We start from the raw sequence: 20084 nt of genomic DNA on the forward strand, positions 1-20084 counted from the left end.
CCACAAGCCAGGAAGAGAGCCCTCCCCATAATGAGGCCATGATGGCTCCCTGCTCTTGGACTTGCAGCCTCTAGAACTATGACAAAATAAATTTCTGTTGTATAAGCAACCCATGCTATGGTACTTTGTTATGGCAGCCATAGATGACTAATGCAACCTTTAAATATTTGGGGCTGCTTTTAAGAAAAACATAAAAGTCTCAACATGGCCTATAGGACTCTGTACAGTCTAGCCCCTGCCAACTTCTCCAGCTATATCAGAGGCCATTTTTTTAGGGAACCCTTCCCTGCCCCACAAGATGGGTTCAGGTCCACCTGTTGTTTTCTCTCATAGCCCTGTGAATTCTAGAGCGGTGTGTTTCCAATTTTAATGTGCATGCAAATCCCCCAGGGATCTTGTTAAAAGGCAGATCCAATCTCAGTAGTTCTTGGGTGGATACTGAGATTCTGGTTTTCGAACAAATTCCCAGGTGATGCTGATGCCATTTGTACATGGACTACTCATTGAGTATCAAAATTTTCACAGATGTTGTGCACTTCGTACCACTGAAAACAAGGTATAGTTATAGATTAATGTGATTAATTATTTACTTAAGGTCTACCTTCTGAACCAGCTTGTTAGCGTCAGAAGTCACCATTGTCTCTCCAGCATCTGAGTATGTGCCTGCACAATAATAAATGTTATATATGTTAAATGAATTAATTGATTGGTACGACGTATACAGGTCCAAACTGGACTTATCTTTCTTCTTCTCCTCTTCCTCTTTCTCCTACTATTTCTCTCCCTTCTTCTTTCCTTCGTTTTATAACTCAGTGTAAGTCCCATGAAACTCTGGAAAGAAGCTTCATTTTTGTTGAGGTCATTACATACTAAACAGAAAGGAGAATATTTGTGAAAGCAAATATACAACAGTTATCAAGAAGATTATCAACTATGTACGAAGCAAAGGAGGTGGCCAGAGGAATTTAAATTAAAAAATAACTAAAAAAAATAATACCTTTGGATTTGTCCAATAGAATTGTCAGGTTCTATAGATTCAAGATCTATAACTCTGTCCCTTTCTCTTGACCTCTAGGCCCAATTCTTCACTTAAATGTACCAGAGATAACTCATTTTTTCCTGTCCCAAACAAAAATCGTTTTTATTCTGTTTTCCATTTCAAGGAGGGAAACCACAATTTCTCTTATGTTTCCCATTTCAATAAATGGGACCACCATCTTTGATGCCTAACGCTCTCTCATCCCCAGCATCCAAACACTTCCAACTCCTGTAAAGTCCTCTCTCCAACCCATCCACTTCTCTCCATCTTCACTGCTGCATCCCTAAGCCAAGCCCCCAGCACTTTTTCCCTAGTCCTCACTTCTCTGCCTCCAATCTCACCTCTCACCTTTCCCTCCATTCACCACAACTTAGCCAAAATGATCTTTTAAAACCACAAAACTTTTAATGCTACTACCTGCATAAAGTCACTCCGTATCTCCCCATTATCTTCCCTGCCTAATTCTCGTATATTCTCCCACCCTCCTCTTGAAGTCACTTCCCTCCCACTTTACATTCAGTATTATTAAACTAATTTTAGTCTCCAGAATGTGTCACATTCTTTCTAATTTAGAGTCTGGATTTTTTCTGCATGAAACATCTTCTGTTCCTTTGACACTCACCTAACATCTTCTCATCCAGCAATACTCAATGCACACATTACCTCCTCCAGGAAGCCTTCCCTGACCCCCTTGACTCCCATGGCACCTTGACATTTTATTACTCATAGCAATGATCCCAGTATATAGTAAGTATGTCTTTCTTGTTTATGCACCTCACTGGTCTCTGTGAGAGACGTGACCATGTCTTTCTTGTTTGTTAGTTTACTCCCATAGTAGCAGACACTTACTAAATAGTTGTTGAATGGTTAAATGGATAAACTTGAAAATGGCACTAGTAATTAACTGACAAAGACAGATACAAGGCTTAAGCAAAAAATTGATAGTGAAGCCATAGAGACAAAGGATCATGATGTGTGTATGTGAAATATATTTAAAGTTGGACTGGAGAAGGAAAAGAAGAAATATTATAAAAGCTGAAAGGCACAATACAGTTACGGAATCATCTCCTTTGTTGGATACACCAAAGTTAGTAAGCTTATAGGCAAGGGGAAAACTAATCTTTGATGATGTTTAAAATAATAGTGATTTCCTGAGAAACAAAGTTTCCCTTTGAGTAAAAAAGGATAGGTGTCTTAGAACAGATGGAAGTATTTGACTTACCAGAAGAGATGGGCTGGCCCCTAGAAATGAGGAGAAGGTTGTTTAGAGCAACAGAGACATGAGACAGAAAGACAACTTGCAGATGGACCTCGTCTGTGACAATTCAATCTTAGGGCTCATTTCTCTCTCAATATAATATTTCTAGCCTATCCCTCCTTACGTGGTCATTTAGTATATACTGCTTTTTATTTTCTTCTAGTTGTCTCATGTATAAACCGGATTGTAAGCCTCTTGAGGGTAGGAACCCTGCATTAAAGTCTTTTCATATTCTCTGTAATGCATCCCGTGGACCGGAGCTAAATGAATTTTGGGTGATTAATTTCTACTTAGGATTCTGGAGAAAATTTACGTACTTTAGAAGCTTTAGAAGAGATTGGTAATTTTTTTTAAAAATGTGTGGGTTGTTGAAAATGCAGCAGGGAATAGAAAATTGGTTTTATAATTTTCAGAAAAAAAGTTTTAGTGTTTTCTATCGAATTTATCACAAGAAATATCTGTTTTCTAAATTTTCTCCAATAGGTCTAGGGCAGAAAGCTCTGGGGAACGTTAGGATTAACATTTTCTGAGTTAAGGAACATAGAATGAAGTAAATTGAACAAAGCATGCAAATGAAATAATGTCTGAGAAACCCTTAACATAGCACGTGGCACACAGTAGCGCTCAGTGTATGGTAGCCACTGTTACTACTGCTGCTATTGTCATCAACATTGTCATCGTCCTTAGGTTCGGGAATCCTAGTGAGGGTTCAGTGAAGAACGATTACTAAAAATGTGATAATGAACTAAGCTAGAGACTTCCAAACTTTCTTGGTTCAGGACACTCTTGGTGTTCAGTAAATTTTTTCACTGTGCTTCTAAGCCAAAAGAAATACCTAATTGTTCCATTCATTAAATAGTTACATCCGATACCTCAGTGTTTGTGTTTTAACAGCTTAATAGTTGTTTGAAAAGTTAATACAAAATATTTGAAAGAGAAAATAACATTTTTATATCATGCTTAACCCTGTGTGGTTATTAATGGATTGTGCATGGCTAGGGAGCCCTGCATTTGATTCTCAAAGCTTGAAATCAGATTCGAACCACTATTCTCATTTTCCTGTTCCGCGTTGATTTTGCATAGTACTTGCTTTTCATCTTAGCAACTGCCGAAAATCCAGCTCTGTAAAGATACATGATACCATCAAAAGGAATGCAGAGTGATTCTGTTGAAATTATGAATACTGAAATTGTGAATTACCTTGAGCTAGTTTGCACAGTGTCTGACGGATGCTGAGCATTGCTGTGTCTCCCTTGAAAATGGAAATTACCCCATGGAACCCCTGTGAGTTCACTACAGTTTCCCAGGGTGCCTGAGAGCAGGGTTTGGAAACCATGGCACTAAAGCAAAAGTCCCAACTTCCTGGCCAACTTCCACTGTGGTGGTGTTTTTTTCTGGTGTGATTGTTGCATCATGCCTCCTGTCCTTAGGCCAAAGGGCATTTGAAGTTGCAGCAAGAAGGTCAGGTGAGTCATTACTGGACATGTCCAGCCCTAAAGCTATGGTCACAAGCCTTGGAGATGTGGGTGAAACCTAGGGTTCTTCAGCATTGCAGACGTCTGTGGGCCAAAAGAGAAGAACACGATGAGGCAAGGGGCACGCTGCCCCTCCCAGCTGCCCGTGGGCAGGGAACTTGCCAGTGACCATTCACCTTTCAAAACGGTCAATTGTGAAAATAAATGCAAAGGGGAAGCAATCATGAGCATTTTCCCTGTCATTCCTCTGCAAGAAGACCACAGGTACCTTTTGCAGCACGTCCCTGTTATCCTCCTGGGCTGGCTGGTGGGGTCACCATGTGCCCCTCATGTCTACTGCAGTACTCACTAGAACTTGACTCTTCCCCCACAGCACAGGACAGGTGTTCTCAGGCTCCATCTCCACCTCCTTATAGGCAAGTGGTGTTTCCAACAGAGAACCCTGAAATGCCACGGTGGGTGGCACGGTCTCCCTTCTTTTGGAATACTTGAAAGATTTTTCTATCCACAACCTTCTGTACATCTTCTGACTCAGGGGTCAAGCTGAACAGGGGTCCAGTCACACTCGGATGGAAGGAGATATGCTCATCTTGATGTACTTTCCCTTTCTCTTCTGTGGCACTCACTACCTTTTGTCAAAATCTATAATCTACTTGATATTTATTGTTGGTTGTCTGTTCCTCCGTGAGTATGTTAAGCACCCCACAGGCTGGGATCTTCATGTTTTGACAATAAATATTTGTTAAATAAATAAATGAAATTTGAGGGGACTAAAATATGGTACAGGACAAGTAGGAACTTGTGTTTGAGACAGCAGGCCAAGCATAAAAGCTGGAGCAGCACTTCCTAAAGGTGCTTCCTGGGGTCATTAAAGCCAAGTGTTTGAAAACCAGGGAGCATCAAAAAGTCAAATCCACTAATGGAAAGTGCAACTTTGGTGTCACCAGACAGCACATGCTATGGCAGAGTCGGGATTTTATGTTTCCCCGATGCTTCATGGGCAGCCCAGAACCCTACAAAGGGTCTTTAATAGATGGGAATAAACTTTTCTTCAAAAACGTTCAGAAGTGAGTGGGTTCCAGAGAGAAACAATCTTGATGACACTGTGGGTGGGTCTCCGGAGCAGTGGGAGTATGTGAGCCTGTTGACTGAAGGAGACGACATCTTCTCCAAGTGCGAGTGTGGAATGGATGGGGGAAATAGATAAAGTGTGGCATGTGCATAATCACAGCCATGATGACAAGCTTGCGTTTAAAAATAAAAGCAACCGGTTTTGGTTTACTATAATATAACGCTCCTTAAGAAAAGACTGTACAATGCTCTCATTCCCATCTCCATCTCTTTCTGTTTCTTCTAGGATTGCCACCCTACCTAGATCTACTTGGTCACTCATATGATTAGGATTTATCAAATACTTGCTCTATGTTGGTCCCAACTGAGACATTCACACTATAAGGATAAGTGAGATACAGACCTGATCCGGAGAAGCTCAAAGTGTCACAGCTGCCTGTGGGCCAAAAGGGAAGAGCGTGGTGAGGCAAGGAGCATGCTGATCCTCCCAGCTGTCCATGGCCAGGGAACTTGCCGGTGATCCTTCACCTTTCAAAATGGTGAGTTGTGAAAGTACATGCAAAGGGGGGCTTGAAGCAAGATCTATGGACACTCATCTCAGAATGTCCCTAAGGAAAATGATCCATGGCCAATTAAGTTTGGCAACTATTTTTACCAAAGTACTTCTCAGAGCTTTGATTCTGGGAATGTGCACTGTAAATCTCCAAGAGGGGGTCTACAGGTCTCTGTGTTTGAGAATTTATTTTACCAGAGGCCCTTTTATTCAAAAAAAAAACATCAACTAGTATGTGGTTCTGGGGGATGCACTTTGGGAACACGGGTGCAGGTGAATTTGTTTTCTTTCATGTTCATTGGACCATGTCCATATCTGCTTACTGCATTCAGCTCAAGATCTTTTATTTGATGGCATATTTTCTTACTTTACCAAGGTCCTCAGTTTTGCCAATAGCTTGTACAGTGTCTGCCACGTCTCAATGCTACTTTCCATTTCTTTCTCAAAACCACGGTTACCCTGGAAGTCTCTGTGGCTCCAGCATCCCTTGACCAGACCAGATCTTCATAGCAGGTTTCTCCTCAGACAAATATCTTGGAGACTTATTTGCCCAGGTTTTTCTGACCAGCAGAGGGCCCCTGGTGGCTGTATAGTGACCTATGGGCATAACTACCCATTCAAATCTCCACCCTGTCTGAATTCTATGTCACAGTGAAAATATCAATTTCTGGAAAATGTGATACTCATCTCTGTCTTCCACCAAATGCTACTCATGACAAGTGCTTCTGGGGAGCTCACACAGTACTGGGGACAGGGAGAGGCATCTATTATTGAACATTTACATAGCGATAACTATGTCTGGGGCACACCACCACGGAACATGTGATGCTATTGTTACCCCAATTGCACAGAAAAAAGAAAAAGGAAAAGTAGGGCCTGGTAAAGGGGACCAGGCCATCAGGAGGAGTTGGGAGGGGACAGTTGAGTCTTCACTTGCACAGCCAGGACAGACGTCATGAAGAAAGTGCCCTTTGAGCAGAGATTTACAGAGGTGACAGAGCATGTCCCAGGATCCCTGGAGAAGCATGGTCCAAGCAGAAGATATTAATGCAAACCCAAAGGGCAACTCCAGAAGACATTCATGTGGGAGGGACTTCTGCCTTCCACTGCTCTGGCCACAAGTTTGTCATTAAGTCCCGCCTCATGTTTCTTGTTCCTATTGCTGGGCTGTGCGGTACTCTGTCTGCACCAAGGGCACCATCCATCAGTGAGAGCCATAGCATGGTGCCTCTGCCTGTCTTTCTTCCCATCCAGAACTCCCCTTGCTGCCTTTCCTCTGTCAAGAACTGTATAGTTCCAGATCATTCTTTTTTCACCTCCAGGTGTTTCCCTATTTCCTTTTTCACTAAATTCAAAATACTGCTACCTCTTTTTGGGTAGATTCATCAAACTACCTCATTCTGATATCCATTTAAATCTTTCTCCATAGTCTTAATAAATTAAAATTTCAAACTAACATAAAATGTTCTGACTATTCTTTCAAGGACGTGTGCTATGTTTTATAATACAATTTTTATCTTTATTTTAAAAATAATTTGTGCAAAAAGAAAGCATCTGGCTTTGTTTTATCTGCTACCGAAAAGGGATCATGTCATGGATCTATTCTTTACCAGAAATGGGCAATTATTTCGCCTCCCAGCTGGATTAGAGAGAAAAACAGGCTCACCTTAGCAACAACATTCTGATGCTGATGTCATCACCTCACATCATTTTGGTCTCATGTCACTGCATTCTTTCTCTAAAATCTCAAGCCACAGCTCTATAGATCTTGCATTTAAAAGGCTTAATGAAAAAGGAAGAAATAATCATACTTAAATATTCACTGAGTCATTCTAATCTTGAACTCTGTGAACAGGTCCCTCTCCTGCAGCAAAAGAAAATGGGAATTGTTCTTTTTCTACCTGCTCCAGTTTTTGCTACAGCTTGGTCTGCACCCTCGTGTCTCCTGAGCTCAGGCCCATATACCCCTCCTCCGTGCCCCCAGCCCGTGGGATTGCCAGCCTCTCCAACAAGCTCGATCACTTACAAATGTAATAATTTTATTTTGCAAAGCAGTCCAATCCTGAGATGACTATGGTGAGATTACAGATCCTAGGGCTGGAAGAAATCTTTCTCTTCATCGAGATCCTAGCCCCTTATTTGAAGGTGAGGAAATAGTAACACAATGCTTGTCATAATTTTATAAGAGACAGAAAAAATTTTTAACTCCCTGGAAGTTTGTAGTTCCTCAAAATTTCAGTGAAGATTCTCACAGTGATCATGCATCAAATGTTACACAACCCCTTGCACCCCCATCCGTGCCTCCCTCTCCCTGCTACCCACCCCCTCCTCCACACACAAAAATTCCACACACCCAAGTCATTGGCTCACAGCAGCCCGAAATCCTTCTGGCACCAGGAATTGGAGTGAGACTCTTCCACTCAGAAGCTTCAATATTGGCTTTGGTCTCAAAATAAATAACATTTTAAAAATCACAGTTGTATAGAATCATTTAAATTGTGTTTATTTGTAGTTATTAAAAACTTGTGTAGGAAAAAATTCACTGTCAATGAATAGAAAACTATCCACATACGTATCACACTTTGACAAAATCAGGCTCTCAGCTTTCAAAACCACGAGCTATGTCTCAAGGACAAAGACTTCCTTTATACGCTTTCATCACACGTTAACCGTCATGTTCCAAAAGTAATTTTAAAAGTTCTCAATTTGCTGGATCCCTGACTAAGAAACACAGATGATATTTTTAATCTATTTTAATCTTAAAGTTATTTTTAACACAATTAAGCATTTATAACTTTGCTTTATAGATACATACTTTCAGTTATATAACATCACTGAGCTAATACTTTGGACCACACTTTAAAAAATTCTCTATTCTCAAAATTTCACATTTAAATAAAATGAGGACACTTTCTTTTGGTTAGAAATCAATGTCTTTTTTTTAAAAGAACTTTTTAATATTGAAAATAGCCAAACAAAAAGATTGCCAAACTTCTAGAAAACTGAAGATTTTACCAAATGGGCAATGAGTACACATTTTTCATACTGAATCAATGAATAAATATTACTGCATTAATTAGACTGACACCCAAATAAGGATTCTACCCTTGTTCTCAAAGGAGATAAAGGTGCTGCCTAATTTATCTTCATGTCTGCAATGTTAGCATTCATTGCATACTCTCCTTTGAGCAGCACTGTACAATAATTTATCACTTCTTACTTAATCTGGAAGGTCACTTTCTTTACCTTCATTTTACAAGTAGAGAAACAGAGGCATAGCAGGCTGAAGACTTAATCCTGGGTCTCTAAGGAACCTAGTGGCTAAGGTGAATTCTATGTAAAATTTTGGCCTCTCAGTGGGGCAAATACTCACAGTCTAATCCTGAACGCTGAGCGAAGATTCATACTCTATTGACATGATTTGGCAGGGAGCTGGCGAGTGAAATCTTGGTGGGTTGTCTTGTTTACATAGAGGAAAGCAATAAAGGGTGAGATTGTCCTGGAAACATGCAAATATAGAGAACTCCCTGAAATACTCTAAAGGAGATACAGAGATTTAATGAAAATATAATTAATTTACCCAAATAGGATCTTTATGGGATTTTGAATTCATTTCTTGTATCTTTTTAGCTGGTTGGGTGGCCAGTTTGATGTTTTTGCCCCCACCTCTAAGAACTCAGCATGATGTAAAAAGTAGTCACAGTCTGATCAAAATAAAAATACTTTGTAAGAACACATTCTGTTTCCTTAGTTGCTGAAGTTAATGTCCAGGGCCATTGTGTATGACCATGGAGGTTATATGTGGCAAATCTCCAGTATGTTATTCAGGTCCTATCCACCATTCTGTAGTCAACATTTTTGAAGTTTGTGCACCCCTGGAGTTGCAGAGTACACAACCTGCTCAACCATACACATCTGCCCAGTTAACATCTTCAGATTAAGGTTGGGTGGGTAGATACTATTAGGGGCTGGTCACAGGTTTACCACCTTTGGATAATCTTTGTGTTTCCCCTGTGACTCTTTCCTAGTCTCGTCATTATTCTCCCTAATCTTTCTCAAGTTCCTGACCCACATGCATTTACCACTGAGATGTCTCTACACTGCCACCAACAGTGTAAAGACTAGTGACCAAGGTTTCTATACCCCAGGAGATTGATGAGATCAATCCAGGAATCAGCTTTTACTTCTGGAGTTCTACGAACAATCCAGTTCCATTGTACAATCTGGGCCAGGCTGCAGGTTCCACAAAAGGCTCGAGTTCCAGCTGTACAAAGGAATCAGATGTATGCTGCTCCTCTCCAAGTCACAGAAACAGTCCTCAATCATTGATTCCTACATCTATAAATTGGTACTACCCCAGTCCAAGCCTTTTCCATAGTTTTTCCTGCTAAATACTGGTCCCCAAAGATGATCTGGGAAAGAAAAAAAAAGGATTCTCCTTTGGGTTTACTTAGGAATCTTTGCAAACTACATTGTCCACTTGGAGACTCACATTGCACATTAGCATATTAAAGGCTCTGAGAGATCCTGCAAGAAACAAATATTTTTTTATCTCTAAACTTAATCTTCTTTGGTAATTCGTATTAACGTAAAAAATGCACTTTGGAAAATGCAAACATACAGTAAAACAAGTTCACCAAGCAATACTTCTCTGCATGATTTAAACCTATGCCCTGACCTCACTCCCAATTGATTGCTAGTTTTTAGCATCCATCGTAGTATGTGCAGCACAACCTTGACCATTCACTAGTTTTCACAAGTACTTAGGCTGTATAAGGAATTGAACTTCCCAACAGCCTGCGTGCAGGGGAGAGAAGAAGGGGATCCCAGGAGTTAGAGAGAAAAGGGTGAGTAGAGGGTAAAGGGATACATAAGAGTGACAAAGTGCACTCAAGGAAGGCAAGCCTGTTACCTGGCCTTGTGTTAGTAAATCCACTTTACATATGAGGAAACTGAGCCTTAGACAAGTTCTATAACTTGCTCGAGGTCACACTACTAGTTTGGTGCACAGGTTAACCTGGATCCATATTGCTAACTCCAAATCCTATGCTTTTCCCGTTCTCTTTATACTTCATTATATTTGGCATAATATTACACTATTATTAAGATTATTACTATTGAAGAGGCATCGTAGTCCCGTGGTTGAGCAAGCTCCCATCAGTTCTCAGGTTCAAATCCCATTTTCCCACCATTAGCCTGTGGTTATGCACAGGGGTCCCCTGTCCCAAAGATTCTTCACCTCTGCAATGGGGAAATAGTAATCATCGAAGGGTTGTTGAGAGGATTGAAGGGGTTAGTGCTCAGAAAATAATAAATAATATATGTTGCCAAGTCGTAGTTTAATTCTCACATTTTACAAGTTTCACAGCCAAGGCCCAGTTGCCAACATTCAGGAGCTACTGGAATCAAATGTACGATATAATCCCTCTTCTCTTCCACCCCCATAAAGCTGAAGGAGAGCTAAGAGATCTTAGCAGCTGAAAAATGAATCACACACTTATCAAGTAGATTGTATGATATCCTCAGTCACAATGTGGTCAACAAAGATTGAAAGAGTTGGGCACAGAATAGAAAACAGAAAACATCTAAGTGGCTTGAGCTCTGAGGATCAGAACTGTGTAAATCACGATTCAGACATGGGAGTGAATTTTGCTGGGTCAAATGCTTTCTTGCTGATTCATTACTGTGGATACGGCTATCAGAGACAAGGGGATGTTTACTGAGAGCTGAAGCCTGTCTCTAACTACTCATTGGCTTTTATATTGATTGATTTAATAGCTTTGATCTATAATCTCAAAAATAACTCAGTGTTTTAGGGTTTTTTTTTTTATAACAGTGAAGCTATTAATACTTTCCTAATGAGGTAGACTGAGCATTTTACGTGGGTTAGAAAACAAAGGAAAAGACATGATAAATATTTTCCAGTATTTCTAATATTTCTCCCTTTGTGTGTCTTTTGTCTTAACAAATTTGATTAAATTTAAAATTCAAATCTAACATTGGTGGTGCATTAAATACTGCAATATATTTTGATGACATATTACTGCAACACAGAGTTGAATTTTGTATTCTATTTGGGTCAGCTGTGTAAATCAATGACATTAATGAGCTTTATTAAATCATCTTAGTAAAAGCTCAACTGTCTTAACTGTTTACTTAATTCTACATCCAACAAAAAACAGCTGTCACCTTCTGACAGATCTTATTCTAAATGAGAGTTTTCTTCTTACAAGGAAAAATTGATATAAGTTGTAATCCAACAGAGATGTCATAGTTAGTGTCTTTTAAAAGGATATTCTGTTATAAAATGCAGGACTTACAGGTTTCAACTTGCCGTTAAGCAGGAACATTAGTGCAGGGAAGAAGTTCGTGGGGAACACTCTGCTTCTAGCATGTGCTTTACACGCAGAACTTTACTCTGTGGAACCACTGAATTACTTCATAAACAACTGCATTGACTTGGGGACCCAACACCTCAAGAAGTTTGGCGAGTCAGGCTGAACTGGGTTGGGTAGCAAGCTACTTTTTACTCCTTAAAAAGAAAAGATTTCATAAATAAGTTGGTACATAATTTAACTGCTACATAATTAATAATTTTTTTCAACCTTCTTAAGGAAGTATAGATTTTTTTTCTTCCTGAAACAGTCAATTTAAACAATTTATGCAAGTAAATGATTCCACAAAAATGAATTTATGTATTTAAGGTAACAAAGCCAGGAGTTCCTCATAGTGGTAATGTTTTGCTGACAGCTTCAGTTGTTTATATGTACTTATGTTAATAAAATTGTGTTCTTTTGAAGGTATTTTATAAAATAGTTTAAATGGATATTTTATTATTTTAGATAAGCCTTTTCTTAAGACATTTAATAACTGACCAAGGCACCAAATTGAAGTCCAGACCTTAAAACTCTGTATGAACAAGCTCTGAGACCTTCCTATAACAAACCCCAGTCCTCACCCCAGCTGTGTGTCCTACTATGGGGCTTACTGCACTGAGAAGATGACATACGTCGTGGCCTGGAGAAGAAGGTCATATGGCAGTTTTCTCCCAGAAAGAGCACACGTGTCACTGCTGCCGGTGTAGGGGATAAATCAGACCTTACGACAGACAGCTGGGACTCAGAAGACAGACCCTGAGCAATCAGGAGAGAGAACTGGCCTTTCCTAGTTAAAAGTGAATAAACTATACCTTGTAATTACAAGTTTTGCATTTCTTTTAGTACTTATTTCCCTTTTTCATCCTTCCATTTATTTATTTATCATTCAACCAATTAACCAGAGATTTATTTAATACTGACTATGTGCCAGGCAGTGTTCTAGGCAGTGGGAGTCTATTAAAGACAAAAACAGATATAAATACACGCCTCATGGAGAAGGGGGGGAGTGATAATTAACTGACTAAGTAGATTACATAGCGTGTTGAAAGATGGTAAAAGTTATGTAGAATAGTAAAGCAGAGAAAAGGCATAAAGAATGTAGAGTTAGGCAGTGGTTTATAGTATCAATCTGTTGCCAGGGGAGGGGACACCAAGAAAATTGTATTTGATCAAACGCTAAAAGACGTTAAGGAAGCAAGCCAAGGAGACACCTGAGAGGACAGTTTTTGAGGTGAAGGAAATGGCAAGTGCAAAGGCCTTGGGGTAGGGATGTTCTTGCCTAGAGCCCAGAGGGCTGGGGAAGGAAGTGCAAGGAAAACATGCTGGACTAGTAACGATATAGGGTGGGGGTAAGGCAAATAGTAATCCGGACCAGATATAGACCATATAATATTCTGAAGACTTGGGCCTATATTCACAGGATTATTAATTCATTTGAATTTACCAATGTATATGTGAATTAACAGCACCAGGATTTGTTTCTATATCTATACATCTATACACTACATCTATACATCTGTAGTGTTTAAAATGAGCACTGGGAAAATCCTGATGACCTTCAAAAATGTCTTCTGTAAAGCCGTGAGTCTTGACCTTTTCATTTGCAAGTGGTCCATATTATTATGTGACTAAAGTGCTAGACTCTGATGAAAGGCAAACTGCAGCTTTCCCAGGCCAGCGTAGCCCTTGGAGACAAATCCTTCTGGTCTACCCATTGCTGTAACCATGTCACTTCTGCCTAAAGGAAGGACAAGAAGATTAGAGACGGAAGGAGAACTGGGGAAGGGAGGGAAGCCCAGAACAGGAAGAGGAGCTGAAGGGAGGCCACATTGAACAATGACTTTGGCAATAAACGCAATTTGCAGGCTGCAGCAGACAACTCATCCCCCAGCCCTGGGCCAAACCTGCCGATGGATGGTATCCACCTCTCAGCTGAGTATAGGGCACCAGATTGCTGGGATTTGGAAACAGTTCATCTTTATAGTAAAGATCACTTCTCGTCTTTTTTTTTCCTGTATTCTGCAGTTGAAGCTCTTGATTTATTTGCTGCATGTCATCTGAAAACTTTAGTGAGCATTCTTTCTAGCTCAGAATCAAGGGTAATAGTATTCACTTCTTTTATTTAATACTTATCTTTTAAACACTGCAGTAGGCAAGGAGGGGAACAGAAAGCCATGAAGACAAAGCATCTTTTCAAATAATGACAATAATAGTAATTATATATTAAGCAAATTTGAGTCATTGAAAGTGTGCCAGGGGCTGTTTTAAGGGCTTTATATGTAGTATCTCATTTACTTTTTACAACTTTGGGAGGTGGGTGCGTTATACCCATTCTATAGATGGAGTGCTAGTAAGTAGCAGATCTGGAATTAAAATCTGGCTCATTTTGACTCCAGCACCTAAACTCACCACCTTAATGCTCCAGTGGCAGTTTTTGTTTTTTTAAGTTAACGTTTTGTTATGGAAAAATTCGAACATTAACAGAAATAGTGGGAGTAGCATAAAAACCCTGCTGTGTGCATTACCCAGTTTCACTAAATAGCTCATAAAGTTAGTCCTGTTTCATCCATTTACCTCCTAACACAATGGCATTCTAAGTAAATCTAAGATATCAGATCACTTCATCTACAAACATCTCAGTATGTATATCTAAAAAAGAACTTTAAAGAAATATAACAACAATATTTTTATCACATTTAAAAATATTAACAATAATTCATCAAAAGCCTTCAGTCACAAATATCCAATCTCAAGCAGTGGTTTAACTATAAGACCATAATCTTGTAGGTGTAATATGATTGGGACTGAAGAAGAAATACCAACTCACTAATCACATCATTTGTATTCCAGCATTAATACTTAAATGGTGTTTGATCAAATGAGACTATTTTTACATGCAAGTAGCTTAGGCCATACGTTTCTCCATGTGGCATAGTAGAAAGCAATAGGGTTAGAAAGTCTAGGTTCAAGTTTTTGTTCCAGTGATTAAGCATATAGCTTATACTCTTACAGCCTCCGGTTCCTATATACAAAAAGAGGCGTTTAAACCATTGATGACTGATAACAACTAGAATTTTCAAATTATAGAACTTTCTAAAGATTATAATTTCAATGTATCTATGGACAAATCCCCAAAGAATTAAATTAATTAATTAATTAATTAATACACACATATATATATATTTTTTGAGACAGAGTCTTGCTCTGTTGCCCTGGCTAGAGTACAGTGGCATCATCATATCTCACTGAAGCCTGAACTTCTGGGCTCAAGCAATCCTCTTGCTACTCAGCCTCCTGAGTAGCTGGGACTACAGCTATATGCCACCACAGCTGGCTAATTTTTAAAATTTTTTTCTAGAGACAGGGCCTTGCTATGTTGCCCAGGCTGGTCTCGAACTCTTGGCCTCAAGTTATCCTCTGGCTTAGCCTCCCAAAATGCCAGAATTATAGACATGAGCCATCATGTCCAGCCTATGACTGTTAAAGTATTCTTTATTAAGATCATTAAAAGTTATAGAGATAATTTTATATTGTAAAGGCACAGGGAAGCAGTTCTGATAAGATATTCAAATTAACAGCAATTTACGGTACAAAATGTAATTGTAATACACATGCAAACTCCAAATGTCTGATTCAAAAATATATTACTGTGTCTATTAATGGACAATGGTTAAAAATATAAATTGCTACTGTATAATAAGGAATCGTATTTAATAAATAAAATTTTCTTAGTGGACAATACTTTCTAAATTTGAAAAAGTAGAATCATTGGTGTTAAAAAGGAGTAGTAAGTAAATGATTTCAAATAGCCTCTTCCTCTCTGACAATATTCCATCCACCTGTCTTCCAACCCATTTATTCACCCATCTATGTGCCTACTAATATAGTTAGCAAGGTGCATGCCTAAAAGTATTTTTTAAATATGTGAAAAGAAATTATTAATCTTCACAGAACAGAAAACTTGGTCAAGCATGTGAGGTACAATGTTACAAGCATGATTGCTTTGTTACGTGATACGAGGGAAAAAAGAAAAAGAAATAATTGCAATCTCAGATGAGAATCAGACGGGAGGGCTTATGTGTTTCTAAAGATAAGATGGTCTTTTGAAGTTCTACTTTGCTTCTTATGGGCAGAGGACTCTGACCCCCAGGCTCGTTTTACCAAGAAGAAAGTGATAGATCATTAAAAGCTCATCACTCAAGGGCTCGAAGGAAGAAGTGGCTTTCGAAGAAAGGTTTTTTTTTTTTCTCTCTCTCTCTTTCTGGTCCATTAGCTTAATGAGTGAGAGAGGGGAGATAATCTCAGAGAGGGAAGAGAGTCTGAGGTCATAATGGGAAAAAAAGGGTAAAGATGTTCGATGAGAAATGAACTTTCATAAACAAAGGTAGGGTCTGAAAGGAAATAAGTGAAAGCATACTCCTGCAGGACCTTGGGTAGAAAGTCAGGCAGCCCACGTCCTCCAAAAAGCCATTTAGTCCACCTCCCTAAAGCAGCTGGAATGCGTTTCCAGGAACGAGGGCAGAGCAACGCGCTTCTTAAGCCCGCAGCTATGCAATAGGTCTACTTCGTTTAAAACACTCTGCAATTCCTTCATTCATCTTTTAGTGGCATCTGTAGGTACTAGAATATGAAATAAAATGCTCAAATACAAGTAACGTTTGAGGGATTACATAAATTGCAAATTTTGAAGAGATGGGGCTAAAATTTCTTTAAAACTGTTAGTAGTCAAATCATGAAAAACATAATCCTAGAGGGTTTTTTGTTGTCCAGTGTCTATTAATATTCCATACAGAGTGATAACTCGTCAAATGTAAATATTATGAGTAGAAATTCTTACCACTGTGGTATGTCAATTTAGCTAAGCTGGAACTACGTTTCTCCGGATTCCTTTCCTTGTATGGTTCTGGGTCAGTACTGGACACAGGAGACATCTGACGTGAACGTCGTTCCTCTGCTCTGAAGGAGGGGGCAGGGCTCCAGGCGCAGGGGCCGGCTGCGCACTTGTGGCTAATCCCCCAGCTCGCCTGGTGGGTGCGGCTTAGCATCCCAACTCATTGCTCCTCCAGCTCCCAACAGATCTGCTCCTTCCACTTCTCCAAGGCCAGAGTAGGTGCTCGTGCAGCTCTGCGCTGGAAGGTACCAGCGTCTCTAGCAGGTTGCCCATGACATTGAGGCCAGAGGTAGTGAGGGACAGATGCAGGCTCCAGTTGACGTTGTGGGGCTCTAGCTCATCAACGTAGGTTCCCATTTGTCCTTGCTCTCAATCACATCCAGTTTTCTTCCCCATTTCCCAGTCTGGAAGACCCAAAGAATCCTCACTACAGGCTCAACATTAGGTTCAGAGCCTGTGGACTACAGAGATTGCCCCGCTGTTCCTACAATTGCATGACAGTCTGACCCTGATGACTCCCTATGTGTGATCATATTAATACATGGCAGTTTCTGCTTCTTGATCAAACCTTGACTGATAGAACAACGCTCTGAGGTAGGAAAACTGCTCAAGTTCAAATGAGGAAGCCTTGCCCAAAGTCACCACACTTGGAAGTAGCAAGGTCAGGATTTGTGTCCAGGTATGTCGGACTGGAAGCCCGAGCTTGTAACCCCTGTGCTGTCAGCTTCCCCATCCACTGAGATGGGGGTCAGAGGTTTCTCAGAGATGGGCCTTCCTTGGTCTCTCTAACCAGAAAATAATCTGTCCTCTCTACACTCCCAGCATTTTTTATTTTTTATGTCTTGTATAGCAGTTATACATTTTGCATTAATAATGGCTATCTGTGCACATGTTTATTCATTCCTTCAACAAATATTTAAGTACTGGCTTTGTGTCAGGCATGGATCTTGATGCTAAGGAAACAGCGGGAGGCACAACAGACGAACTCCTTGCCCTCACAGAGCTTCCATTCTAGTGGGGAAGACGTCAAATCAAAGAGTGCATATATAACATGTGGGGTGGTGAGGGCTGCTGTGGAGAAAATAAGATCCATAGACATTGTCATGGGGAGAGGGCTGGCCTTTTCCAAAGGGTGGTTAGGGGAAGATTTTCTGACAATGTGGTACTTGAGTAGGGACATAAAAGACATCAGGAAGCAGCTATCACATATATGCAGGATGAATATCTAGGAAGAGAGAACAGAATGTGCAAAGGCCAGAGGCAAAGGGAGGCTGGGTATATTCAAGGAACAGACAGGAGACAGTGTGACCAGTGCACTGGGGCAAGGGGGGGGAGGCTGGAAGCAGATGAGGCCAGAAATGCAGCAGGACGAGTCATGCTGGACCTTCCGCAAGCGATTTGTGAGGTCTTTTGCTTGTACTCTGAGTCACTTGAAAAGCCACTGGAGGGTCTGAGAAGAGGAGTGACTGATCTGACTCACACAGTGACAGGAGACCATGAGAAGTGGCGGTGGGAGCAGGAGGCCAAGTAGGAGGCTATTGATTACTGGCACCAGCATGAGACAGTGGTGGCTAGGATCAGGGTGGTGGCAGGGGAGATGGTAAAAAATGGAGGTTCTGCATATATTGATATTTTGAAGGTAGATTCAATGCGTCTTTCTGAAGGGTTGTTGTGGAATGTGATAGAAGGAAAGAAGCCAAGCGTGGTCCCAAGGATTTTGGCCTGAGTGCCTGGAAGGATGGAGTGTCACTTACTGAGAGAGAGAAGACTATGGGAGGAGACTACCAGAGGAAAGTCAAGGGTTTGGTTAAAGACACATTAAATCTGAGATGCTGTATTAGTCAGGATTCACCAGACAAACCAGAATAAGTAGAATGTATATATATTAAATAGATATAGAAATTTATTATAAGGAATCGGCTCACATGGTTATGGAGCTTGGCAGGTCCCAGCCAAGAGCTGCAGGCTGAGTTGGCAAGCTGGAGAGTTAGGAGAGCCCATGGTGTAGTTCCAGTCTGAGGCCAACAGGCCCGAGACCCAGGAAGAGCTTATGTTTTAGTCTGAGTCTGAAGACAAGAGAAAAGCCAATGTTCCAGTTTGAAGGCAGAATTCTCTTTAACTTGGGGTAGGTCAGCCTTTTGTTCTATTCAGGCCTTCAACTGATTGGATGAAACCCACCCAAATTATGGAGGGCAATCTGCTTTGCTCAGTTTACCAGTTTAACTGTTAATCTCACCAAAAAACACCCTCAGAATAATGTGTGACCAAATATCTGGGCATCTTATGGCCCATTCGAGATGACACATAAAATTAACTGTCACAGATGCCTTTTAAGTTCCCCAAGGAAGGCAGCTGAATGTGAATCGGAGGTTCAGAGGAGAGGTTTGGGCAGGAGAAATAACTCTGGGAGTCTTGTTATACTAAAATCTTCCGGAACTTGCTGAGCATTTGTATCCAGCATAGAAGTGTGGGCTCAATACACAGCCATAGAGGGGGGAAAAAACCCTAAGAATAAAAATCAGGCAAATGTTTAAGTAGTTAATAACCTTAACTAGTTTAATTGGATCCCAACATAATCCAAATACCCAATATTATTATTCTCTAGAGAAACATTACATTACTGCAATCAAAATTAGGGGAATTATGAATACTTCAAATAAAGTAGTGGTGCATTTGCAGATCAAAGAACACAAACATATTGTTCATGTGATTTTTATCAAGAGAATTAAATACTAGAACGAAAGCATAGAAAATGAGCACAACTGGCTGGAAAAAATAGCTAATCAAAAACTGCTTGAACAAATGAAAAACAATCTCTGGGGCAAATGAAAAGAAAACTGGTTGTAGCAGAAAACTTTCAAGAGATTATCAATACTGTTCCAGGAAAATGAATAAACATAAAGCTGAGTTTGACACACTAATGGAATAAACATAGAAACTCAATAACTAGGACCCAGAAATCATCTTTTAACCAAAGATGTGTAATGGATAGCCTCACTTACAAAAATATGAATCTATTGCAGAGATTATGAATTCATTTTTCAGTTTGTTCTGATTTAGGAAAAGTGTAGGATATAAGGCCGAATAATCGTGCATGCAAACAATAATTTTTTAATAAAAGTAGAAGCACACTATCAAGATAGTTTATCTACCTAAGAAATAAAGTGCATTTGTTACTCAAACTGGAGAAAAACATTTAGCTGAGTTTACAGATAGAAGAGTTAATATGGGAGGCATCTGACGGCCCCAGTCAAGTAGCAGGCTGAATAATCAATGTCTTTCGAGGTTCTGTGATTCTGCTTTTTAATTTGAAGTATCACTGAAAGCAATTTCCTGGCATTCCAGCATCTAGCTCTAGGGGCAAAGTAATTGGTGACCCTTGGTCTATATAAACAATCTGAATAACAAAGATCACAAAAG

This window comes from Eulemur rufifrons, chromosome 4, assembly GCF_041146395.1.
Source record: "Eulemur rufifrons isolate Redbay chromosome 4, OSU_ERuf_1, whole genome shotgun sequence".
NCBI lineage: Eukaryota > Metazoa > Chordata > Mammalia > Primates > Lemuridae > Eulemur > Eulemur rufifrons.